Genomic DNA, 11,813 nt, shown 5'->3' with positions numbered 1-11,813 from the left:
CAAAAAGTTGTTCGAACGAGATGTCCACACTGGCTCGCCCAAGCACCACTTGGAGGATCAATAAGTAGTAATTTCCCACAGTGGTCCTATAAGAATGACCCATGAGAAATAGATCTGTGTAGCAGGACGTTATTGCAAGGATTATTGCTTTCCTGGAGATGTTGAAGTTGGTGAAATATTGTCGACAGTTGATTTGTTTCACCTTGTGGGACTGTGGGAGTCAGATTGGTCGAGTCTTTCAACAACTTGGTTTGTTAAAGGTTTGCCCTTGATTACCTCACATAGCTCACAACAAGGTGCATAAATAGGACGTCTTACATTAGCAAAGTACAGTAAATCGGATAATAACTTCATTATGGTGGTGGTGGTGGTTCTGATTGGTTTATTTTTTTTATTTTTTACACAAGAATGAATTATATAATTTCTTTCTGCACAAGGCGAGGTGGTTGCCAACCGTTTGTCTGAAAGATACAAAATTGTGACCTTTTGGTGCTGCTTTTTTCTTCTTTTTTTTGTGAAAAACCGTTTATTTATATATGTGTGTGTGTGTGTGTGTGTGTGTGTGTGTGTGTGTGTGTGTGTGTGTGTGTGTGTGTGTGTGTGTGTGTGTGTGTGTGTGTGTGTGTGTGTGTGTGTGTGTGTGTGTTGTTTGTTTGTTTGTTTGTTTGTTTTTATATATATCAGATTTCATTTGTATATATCAGATCAGATTTTTGAAAGGTTTAATGAATTGGACTCTGTCCATCTTTTAAGATGGCAAGTCACGCTCGATCACTTGACACTGGGTGGCCCATTTATTACTGACAGTTTAGAAATCTCTAACTTTTTTTGTTTCTTAACCTAATCAGATAAAAAATTTACACAACATAGGTACATATTTCAAGTTGTTATGCCTCCGCCGACAAAATCGCTGGAGGCATTATGTTTTTGGGTTGTCCGTCCGTTCGTGCGGGCTAAACCTCGTTTTTCTCAGCAACCATATGTACGATTGAGACTTTCAGGCTAGGAGTGGCACCCATGCAGAATGTTTTTATGATTATTGTGTGGTCATCAATCACGTGGTATGGCAGCCATCTTGGATTAAAAGCAAATACTTAAAAAAAATATTTCTTGGAAACTGCTGAATGGAAAAATTTGTAACTTGGCACATTGTCAAGTACTCCCAATGGGGAACAAAAGCTTGATAATATCATAGGTGATGTGGTATACCAGCCAAAAATGTTTTAATCAAATTCCTTGTCCTAAAAATCTGAAATTGCATGCACATGATCTATGATCCATTTGTATTGAAATATTAAATGTATGACATCATGGGTCACATGGTTTGGCAGCCATATTGGATTGAAGGAAAATATTAAATAATTATATCTCTGAAACCGCTCACCCTTTTGATGCAAAATTTTACAAATATCATCTAACAGCAATGTTGCATATAGTTTGAAAATGATGTCATAGGTCACGTGGTTTGGCAGCCATCACGGATAGAAAAACAAACCTTATCCGATCAACACAAAACTTCACAAACGTGATCCCCTACCCATACATATGCAGAGTGGTGGCATCTAACTGTTATGGGACTATGCGGAGGCATATTGGCGACGCAGTCGCATTGTTCTATTTTTTTACATAAGTTTAATCAACCCTAACAACTTACAAATTTAGTTATGAACTTCAATCTGATTTGCACCATTTTCTATCGGTTTCTTCAGCCTTTCTCTGTATTCGAATGCCATCTTTTGTCACATTTCGACCATAATTTCACCAAAAGCTGCTTGAATTCTGTTTCAGTTCCTGAATTTTGGTTGGCTTTTCGTGTAGACTTTTAACTTTATAAACCCCCAGAGAAAAAAGTCACATGGTATGGGGGCCAGGACATATTGGGGGATCCACGACCCATCCAGCGTTCGGGCAGTGTCTCATTGAGCCAATTCTGGACCTGGATACCCCAATGGGGAGGAGCTCCATCTTGCATAAATATCAGTTCATTATCGATGCCACTAGCTTCCACATCTGGCCAGAAGTGATCATGCAACATTATCAAGTAGCTGTTACTTGTTAAATTTTAATCGAAAAAAGGGCTGAAAACACCACCCTGCCAAATAGCAGCGCAGACCGTAGTTCTTGGTGAATGAAGAGCTTGCTCCTTTACCCAGTTTGGATTCTCTTGAGACCAGTACCGATGATTATTGTGATTAACACCCCCGTCCAAAGTGAAAATGGCCCTCATCAGACCACAACAGCAATGCCAAATGCATAGGATTTGCCTCAATTCTCACAAGTAGCAAATTGCATACTATTGGCTTTGTCTTCTTTATAAAGTTTCTGGACAATATGAACTTTGTAGGGATGCCATTTCAATTCTTTCAAAATGCGTTGAATTGTTGTGCGACTCATTCCCATTGCCAAAGAGGAACGTCTTGTCGAAGTGTGAGGATCGTTATCAAAATGGTTCACAACAAGTGCCACTTTTTATTCTGTTCGTCTGGTTCTTTTTCTCTTTTTTGCACATTTTCCACACTACAAACTCCCATCAATGCTCTGTGCCAACTAATAATGCTGTTTCTTGCAGGAGGTCTTTTGTTGAATTTTGCACCGAATTTGCGCTGAACTGTTACGACGCTGCTTTCCACTCAAACCACGCTGCACATTTGGCTCTCTCATCTACAGGATCCTCCATTTTAATTCTGAAAAATGAGAAAGAATAAATCTGCGAATATATTGTCAATTTTTTTTTTTAATATGTACCTACGTTGTGTAATTTTAAAAAATCTGATTTGGTTAAGAAACAACAAAGTTATAGAGATTTAAAAACTCAGTCATAAATGGGCCACCTGATATTTTTGGGGTTTTTGTTTTGTGAGATTTCAATAATTTTTGAATATCTTTATCGTTGCTATCTCCGTCACCAAAGTTGGATGGAGGTTATGTTTTCACCCCTGTCTGCTTGTCTGTGAACAGGATATCTCAAAGTTATGGATGGATTCGGCCAAAATTTGGTGGACAGGTTGGTTGTGTGATGACGAATTGATTCAATCCTGCTGAGGATCCGGATGGATACTAGAAATCTTAGTGATTTTCCTCAATTGATTGGTCCAAAAGCAATATTTAGCACATTATCTCAGAACGTTATAGACGGGTTCAGACGAAACTTGTGGACAGGTTGGGTTGGACAAGGGCAAATTGATTAAATTTTGGTGAAGATCTAGACAAGACATGAGAATTTTTGAAGTATTAAAAAATTATTCTTCACCACTGAGATAGGGCCAAAACGATATCGAGCATGATGTTTCAAAAAGTTGTCGATAAATTGTGACAAAACTTGGTGGATGAGTTGGGGAGGTGACAAGAACATGGTGACAATATTAGATTTTGGTTCAGGTCCGGATCCAGAATTGTCCCATCTCATTTATTTATTTTGAAGGTGCATAGTAGCACGTGTATCAGTTCGTTACTATTCCACCAAACTACGTGGGTTTTACTTGTGTACTGGAATTTTCTGGGAAGAGGTTGCTTTGTGCAACAACACGTTTGCATGACAGGTACTCCAAGCTGATTGCCAAACCCTTGCTTTGATGCAATCTATCTTTCAACAGCAAAGCGATATTAATCTTTCCCAGTTAGATATTTGCCGTTGAAATGACTGCTGAAGAAATACTGTGCTTTGGTTTTGACACCAGACACAGTTGAGATCAACCTTACTGGATGTGCCTATCTACAAGCCACAAACAGTTTTCTGGTCAACCCGGGCCTCAGTTGGCCCAGCTGCTGTGGGGCCCTCGATTTGCCGGCCATGAGGCAGATTTGGGCTTGTGGGTGGTAGGGAAATGGGATGAGTGACCTGCCTGATAGGTTACTCGGCTTCCTTCCTGCTGCTCTGTGGGTCTCGCATTTCCTTCCACACTTTCCGCAGGTTGTGAGCGAGATTTGGCGTCTGAATGGCAGTATAAGGTCAACTAAGGAAAAATATCACTCATTGTTTCCTTGATGGTTTTCCCTTTTGTTTCTAAAATAAATTGTATTTCCACTTTTTGCAATTTTGGTTTTGTCCCATGGTACTACCACCCTTCATTCCAACAAGCCATTTCACTTATCAGAGCCTGGAGGGTAAGGGGAAAGGGTTGGGGGGGAGGGATAGAGAGTTGGCAGCTAGAATTGGCCTATTTTGGATGAATTGTCAGTGAAATTTGTTGTAATGTACTGTATACATTTGAAACCTTATTTGGAAATCAAGTGCCTTTTTAACACTTCTCTGCTCTGAGATGCATACTTGCCATGGCATGTTATATCCAACCATTTGTATCAATATATTGTTCTTAGTATAATGCAGTTTTGTTTTACCGAAATAATGGGAAACTGCACTGATTTGGAAATATCAAAATTACAAACTTCCTGAGAGTATTAATTTATATTGATTCATTCGGCATTGTTAGACTGCCAAGTACCATGTGGTAGGTCCCATGGTTGCGCATCTACCATGTTGATGTGTTATCATAGGAGCCCTTTTGTCAAATCTTCCGAGCAGTGTGGCTGGATCTTTATCTCTCCGTGTCGTTCGTATCGCATGGAGGCATTTTGAAAGTGAAAGCCTTTATCTGTGTTTTTGCTTGTGTGTGTCTGTTTTGCAAATTCCTGTTGTAGGTTAAATGCCCCGACTTCGCATCATCATAAATGAACCGGTCATCTGGGAAAATGAGCAGTGCTCGAACGCTTGCCACAGATATATGGCATTTCACTTTCACCTTTGACTTCACCAGCCACAGGAACGGAGAACGAGGCTGGGAGTGGATTGGACGTAGAAGGAAGATAGGCAGCTGTGCCGGCTGCTGCCCGATTTTTGTGGTTGGATTGGCAAGCACCTGATTAAGTTTGAACCACCAAGAGCCCAACGAGCCATCTGGTGATCCAACGAGGGTAACCATAAATGACATCAGATCAACAAATCCATCTGGGAAATGTGGCTAACGGAGAAGCTCGAGGGGGCCACCCCTAAAGTCTTGACACAGCTTAACCTCCACGGCCATATTGGAGGGCATTATGTTTTGAAGAGTGGTTTTAATGTTAGCTTTGTTCTTATCTGAATACTGCTATTTGTTTTTCATTTTTATTTAATTTCGTACACTTTTTTGCGATTTGTATTTGATGTTTCAAATATAAACCTTAAAGGTTTCAAGACAAATTGCTTTGCATGCAATTTTGACAAAATGCTAACTCTGGGGGAATTTTTTTTTTAATGTAGTATAATATTTGTTTATTTATGAGGAAATGTACTCCTGCATTTTCCTTCACGAATTTCATCCTGTGCAGCTGTAGATGTAGGAAACATCTGCAATGGCAGCTGATCAGCTGCAAACACCATCGTGAGCGCGATTTTTCAAAGCAGCTGCACGCTCGATGGATACAACTTGACTGCATGTGGCTGCCAGACGGAGCGCAGCCACATATAGCTGTGTCTGGCTGCTGCCAGGAGCCAAGATGCTTAACAGGGGCTCAATCAGCCCTTGGATCGTCGAATATCGGAATCAAGAGGGGGGTTTTTGCTCAATATATTGGATCACGATCGATATGCCAATTGACTAGTGGGAGTTTGCATTGGGCATATGAAAGGTAGGGGTTTGTGTTTGTATTAAACATCTGGCTTGGAAGAGGGGATGAGAAATAAATGTGTGTGATGGATATACAAGCATGTATGGGAGAAGCACAGAGGGGTATGGACTGTCGTCTTCTGTGATAGTGACCTGAAATACCGGGCACGGCGAGCCCGGGGCGCAGAGCCAGAGGGCCTCCTTAGAGCCGGGCGGGAAGCGAGTGGGTGGGAGTGCGGCGTCCATTGGCTGCGTAGGAGAAGAGTGGGGGCCGTTCACCAGCTGTCAGACTCCGCACATTTTGTACACTCCTCCTTTTCTCCTCTTATCTTATCCTGCTTTTCGTTTACCTCTAACGCCCGTCGCTTTGGCCGGACACCGGCCCAATGATTCTCTCTTCCCAATGATGCGCAACTTTGTCCGCCGTGGGATGGAGCGTTTACGTGGCGGGATGTGTCTGCAGAGGAGGTCCGCATGCTCAGAGCATGCTTGATTTGTATCATTCACTGCGATACTCCACCCCCACCCCCTTCCAGAGAAGAGGTGGGACACCTCCAATTCTGCACATTGGGTGTTCCCTGGAGATTCCGATCATTGTCCACAGACATCGGTCAAGAGAGGTTATCTGATTTATTGCTGAAGTTGTCCTTCGTTGATCATCGGTGAAAGTCCTACGTGAATTTACAAGTGATGCAACTCTGGAAAGGATGGACCTGTGAAGTGCCGTGCCAAGGGGTGAGAGCTTTTGCAAGGGTAAGGTTATAAAATATTAGTTACCTCCATGATCCACATTCTGGAATTTGATCCTTCATTTATTTATCTTGCATTTTGAGGCAAAGGTTACAAACTCGTGTTTCTCACTGCTAGATATGCTGTGGATATTTGTTCGCATGGTTAATCGAGCATGCAAACAAGGTTTTGTTTTGCTAAAGTGTCAGCCGCCTGCACTATTGTTCTGTGTCCGGACGGGATTCACCACATCATACCAGGCCCATTCCTGTTCCGCACCAGGCATGGTCTATAACTTCATATCGTTCTGCCATATGGCAGCCTGCCTTCCTGCCAGGACATACGCCACTTGTGGCTGCCTTCCTGCCTGCCTGTTCCTTCACTTCTGCCAATTATGTGTTGTGGCCCTCCTGTGCCAGGTGCTGCCCTCCCATGCCAGGCACACAAGCCTTTCCTAGGTTCCACTGCCTGCCTGCCCCATTTTAGTTTCCTCTGCTGCCCAGCCCATCCCGAGTTTCACTTCCTGCCCGTCCCAGGTTCCACCTCCCACCTGTCCTGGGTTACACTGCCCACCAGCCAGTCCTGGATTCCGCTGACTGTCCCGGGTTCAGCCACTTGTCCCGGATTTGCCGGTCGCCCAGCCGTTTCAGGTTCCACCGCCGGTCCCAGGTTCCGCTGCCCACCTTTCCCGGATTCCACCACACATCTCGAGTTCAGCCGCCTGCCCACATGTCTGGTTCGTCTGCCTGCCCGCATGTCCCCAGTTTGATTGCCTGCCCATCCTGGGTTCTGCCGCCATTGCCAGGTTCTGCCACCTGCCTTTCCTAGGTTCCACCGCCCATCTCGTGTTCAGCCACCCGCCCACCCACCTGTCTTGGTTTCGGCCGCCCGCCCGCCTGTTTCTCGTTCGCCCGCCTGCCCACATGTCCCGTGTTCGGCTACCTGCCCACCCTTCTCTGGTTCAGCTGCCTGCCCGCACATCCCGTGTTTGATCGCTGCCCATCCTGGTTTAGGCTGCTTGCCTCTGCTGAGTTCTGCCACGAGCCCGTGCAGGGCTCCACTGCCCACCTGTACCTGGTTCCGCTGTCTGTCCCGGGCTCCGCAGCCCACCCGTAGAGGTTGCCACTGCCATGGCTCTCACCTCTAGATGGCACCTTGTTGTGGGACATTACTGTAGGATGACACCGTAATACAACAGGTTCTTTGTGGGATACTGCTATAGCCACAAGATGGTTTTCTGTTTGATGCTGCCACAGCAGTGAGATGATAGTTTTTTTTTGTAGGACACGTTTTTGTTGTTTTTTTGTGTGTGTGGTGTGTGTGTGTGTGTGTGTGCCACACCACACATCTGTTTACAAATTCAAAGTTTCTCTAGCAGTCTTCCCTGTTTGTTGTTTATCCTGCTGCTATTGTTAGCTTTTTGTATCTTGACCGGTGTATCATTGTGTATCGGCATGCTATTAATTCTCGGTAGAAATCTTCCCAATAATTGCAGATCTTTTGAAGGCTTCCGGTAGTAGCTTTGTTCCACACTGGCTTCTTTTATTTAATGTGCTCAAACTCTGGGGTTGACAGGAATAGAACCATCTGGCAAGCACATGTTGCTGTTCTTGACAAATTCTTTTTTTCTTTCTCTCTATTTTTATTCTTTCTTTCTTTCTTTCTTTTTTTGCAGTACTGAGTTTTATATTAGGTGTGACCAAATTTGGCCTGGGTTTTGGAAAATAAATTTCTCTGCTTGGACATTATTGCACTTTTGAGGAAACTATATAACGATGCCGAAGAATTCCAGAGCATTCAAAGTTCTCTACATTTTCCAGATTCTTGTGCAATGCATCGATTTGTTCCTGTTGTTTGTTCACCTTCTTTAGTACTCATGTCAGGGAAGATCTGGAATGATTATATTTTCATGATGGAACGCCAAATTGTGCGTTAAGGTTCAGAGCATTCGCAAAATTAGGGATCTTCTTCAAAGGTTTATGTTTTTTGACAGTTGTTTATGACCTTTTTTTCTGGCCTTCTGCGTTGCTGCATCTGTGGGTGGAAGTCTGCATACATTTATGGTGTCAGTTTGGTCTGCTTCCATATGCCAGATCTCTGATTGCTGCAAGAAAGGCCATTTTGTTTTCTTGGTCTGGTTTGTGTTAAGGGAAAGCCAATCAAGAGGCTAGAATCGCAGAAATTCTCAACATATTTTCCCAATAGAGTTCTTCATTCTTCTTAATATGTACCATGTGGGGAATTTGTGGCCGGCAAAACAAGTAAACAAAAACTGTGCTAACTTTGGAGTGATTATTCCATTTGGAATAAGTGTCGGGTGGGTTGGTTATAAAAGTTGCTCGACCCTCTTTGCCGACTCCTTCCAGCATGTTCGGTTTCTCGTTTTGCAGGTAAATGGGTTTCAGTGAGCTGAACACTCTGTGTTGACTTTGTATTCCAGTGTTCTGTGAAACTGTACACTGTCGCAAGGACTTGCTACGCGCTTTGCTGCAAACCATGTAGGTCTTTCATGAACGGCGGCTCATGTGCCAGCTGAGGTGCATGGCGAGAGCAAGGTAATAGCGGGTCGAAGCGGTGGGTGGAGGTATGGAATTTTTGGTTGGAAAAAGCAAGTTCGCCCATGTATCGGTTGCATTTGTGCATCGGAGATCTACCGCTTGATGTTGAGACTCGGTCTTTTGGATTTGTTTTGGAATTATTTTGCCAAATTCCGTCAAGACGTCAGTCCAAAATTTTCTGCATCATAACATCGGGCAGTCGTTTTCAGTCTTTAGCAATGCATGTCGAGGTTTGAGTTTGTCGATTATTCAAATGTTGAGGTGCCATGTAACTGTGCAACAATCTCGATCTGGGATTTCGTTTCCCCTTCATATTGGAATGGAGAGGGAAAACTAACGATCCCTGAGCTATATTGGGTATGTTAATGTATTTTATTTACAAAACAGATTTATCTGTAAGCTTGCATGAGATTTTAAATTGGTTAAAAACACAAGTGGGTGAGGGTTCGGGTAGATGGAGTGAGCCGGTGTTATTTGTGATGTATTTATTTTATTTTCATGGCCGCTCTCACACTACCTGAGTGCATGTTGCTTCACCTGTTCACAATGAAACTGTATACAAGAATTATTAGTTTTTATCAACCGTCAGGATTTTGAGGAGTTCGCAGTCTATTTTTTCTCTTTGCTTCTACGATTGTCAAAACTGGTTGGTTGTTGGAGCAGTGCGAGTGACTGCAGTGTGCCTTGTTTCGACTGCCTTGTACTTGAGTGGTTGAACCGAACTTGCATTTACCTTTGCAAGTGCTTCCAATCGATAACATTATTTCGGACAAAAGTGTTATGGATCTTCTGCGTACGTGTTCTAAATCGTGCACATTCCTCAGTTGTAAGGAGTTTTGATCTGCGCATCCATTCTTGTTGACCGACCTTTTGTGTTTTGTGGTAAACCAACTAAGGGTCTATATTAATAAGAAAGGTATTGGGACAGCACACCTAAACTCTAAATGAGCCCTGCAAACCTGCATGTGCATGTTTTACCCACATTGCAAAGCACCATGATTTTTTTTTGGGGGGGGGGGGGGTGCTTATAAAGGTGTGCAGTGGGTTTTGAAACTATTTTCTCTTTAATATTCCATTAGGTAAATAGCTGGCTGATCTTCACTGTCGAATTAGGTAAACAGCTGATACCTGGCTGATGTTCACTGTCGAATGGTTGTTGGTTCCTAGAGGTTCCCAAGGAATTGTCATATTAGATTTTCAAGTCAACAGAGTGTTCTCGCTAATTTGTCTTTAAGAAATATGGAAGACGTCAGGTTGTGCAAGTATTGAAAGTATAACTGATTAGGCCAGAGTAAATCTACAATGCATGAAATGGAACAACATAATTTCTGATATGTACTGGAGTTGGTATAACCTGCTAACAAGGCCTGAGCTGTGCTTTTTTTTTTTTTTTTTTTTTTTTTTTTTTTTTGCAAAAACAGACCACACCGTATTGGAAATTTCAACTACTTCTAACAACTTTGCAAATTGCCTTCATGTCCTAATACTTTTAATAATACAGTTTACAAATTAATGCTAAATAAAGGGTGTGTGTGTGTGTGTGTGTGTGTGTGTGTGTGTGTGTGTGTGTGTGTGTGTGTGTGTGTGTGTCCTGCAAGTATTCACAAACCACCCCTATGAACTGTCTCACCAGCATTTGTAATTTTGTCTCGGCTATAAACTGTCACCCTGGTGGTTTTGCAGGCGAGATGATGCATCAATGTGTGAAGGACTTGCTTTGACAATGGGTGTCACCTGCTCGCATTAGGTAGTGCATGCTGAGATATCGGTGTCATTCATGAAGTGTTGGCAAGTTATCGCTGACACCCTGAACAAGTTTGATTATTTATTCCCCCTTCAGTCGAATGTCAGGCCCAGCCAATCGATTCGTGAAAGACTTGGGTTAAGGTTGTTCCTTAGCAGACCCTATAAGCAGGAGGGAATAAATTGGTGGAGTGGTAGAAGAGTAGTAGTAGTATAAAAGCTTGGTGCTGATTTAACCGTTAAGGTGGTTCTCTTGAGATCTCAGTGTCCTGAGTTCAAGTCCCTGTCAGCCGTTGAATTAACACCACGTGGGTTGACTCAGCCTGTCATCCTTCCAAGAATGGCAAAATGAGTACCAGCTTACTGGGATGAATGAGCCATTTGGGTATCCTGCCTCAGAGGAGCGACCCGGCCAGGATTGTGCCCGATAGTCACGAAACTCCTTTGGCGGACATATGCATCATCACGATGCAAGGAATGGTCAGTAGTAGTTGTAGGATAAGTAAGTAGTGTTAAAAAAAACCCCCCAAAAATCTACCGATTTAGATTTAGAATATAGACAGTGATGCATCTATACAATGATTGCTTTTTTTTTTTCTTTTTTTTTTAAAATAAACAAACGCTGAGGCTTGTGGGAGGGCTAAACAACAGGATGTAAAGTTCACATACTGACAATGAATAACCAACGGACATGAGTCAGACAGATGTATGTAGTTAGTGAGAGTGGAAAAGGTCTCGGATAGCAGCTTGGTTTCGCATGAGGTATTGTTTTGCTGCCACTTAAAGTGGGGCATATCGCAAAGCTCGTGAAACGTTTGAGGTTGAAGGGGGGGAGAGGGGAATAAAACCTCTTCATATTTCATGTGTTCATGTCTGTTTGAGTTTTGTAAGACTCGTGGACCACTTTGTAAGACCTGTGGAAAGTCAATTTTGTCTGGGAAATGGGCATGCAGAGTTTTTGGGATTTATTGGGCATTGAGATGTTGAAAATGTTCGTTGACGTCTGGCAGCGAACACCAAGCGGCCATCTACATATTGCAAAGGGAAAAACACATTTTCCTTCCACGCGTCCCACACATTCCCGTTATCCCAACCCTCGTTTCTGGAATTCCCGTTATCCCAACCCATTCACTTTTTCGCAATTTTATTGACTTCCACGCATTAATGCTCCGGTAATATGTACAGAATGAATGTTATTTTA

At 42.9% G+C, this 11,813-nt stretch overlaps 1 protein-coding gene across 5 annotated transcripts in view; it reads left to right on the top strand.

Moving 5' to 3' along the window:
* LOC137435412 (protein CBFA2T1) overlaps positions 1–11,813 on the top strand; it is a 192,076-nt gene that overhangs the window by 10,846 nt on the left and 169,417 nt on the right. Inside the window, exon 1 of one of the 5 annotated variants that reach the window (XM_068129182.2) lies at positions 5,918–6,335. The exons of 2 other annotated variants lie outside the window; for them this stretch is intronic. The gene's annotated coding sequence lies outside the window, so the exon portion shown is untranslated. Of the gene's footprint in view, positions 1–5,917; positions 6,336–8,642; positions 8,702–8,750; positions 8,867–11,813 lie in introns of those variants that run through there. 2 more of the 5 variants (XM_068129186.2, XM_068129185.2) reach the window with 2 other exon arrangements.

Source organism: Myxine glutinosa, chromosome 9 (assembly GCF_964187855.1).
Source record: "Myxine glutinosa chromosome 9, kmMyxGlut1.1, whole genome shotgun sequence".
Classification (NCBI taxonomy): Eukaryota; Metazoa; Chordata; class Myxini; order Myxiniformes; family Myxinidae; genus Myxine; species Myxine glutinosa.
The sequence above is the reverse complement of the archived record's forward strand: the minus strand, read 5'-3'. Positions and strand labels throughout refer to the sequence as shown.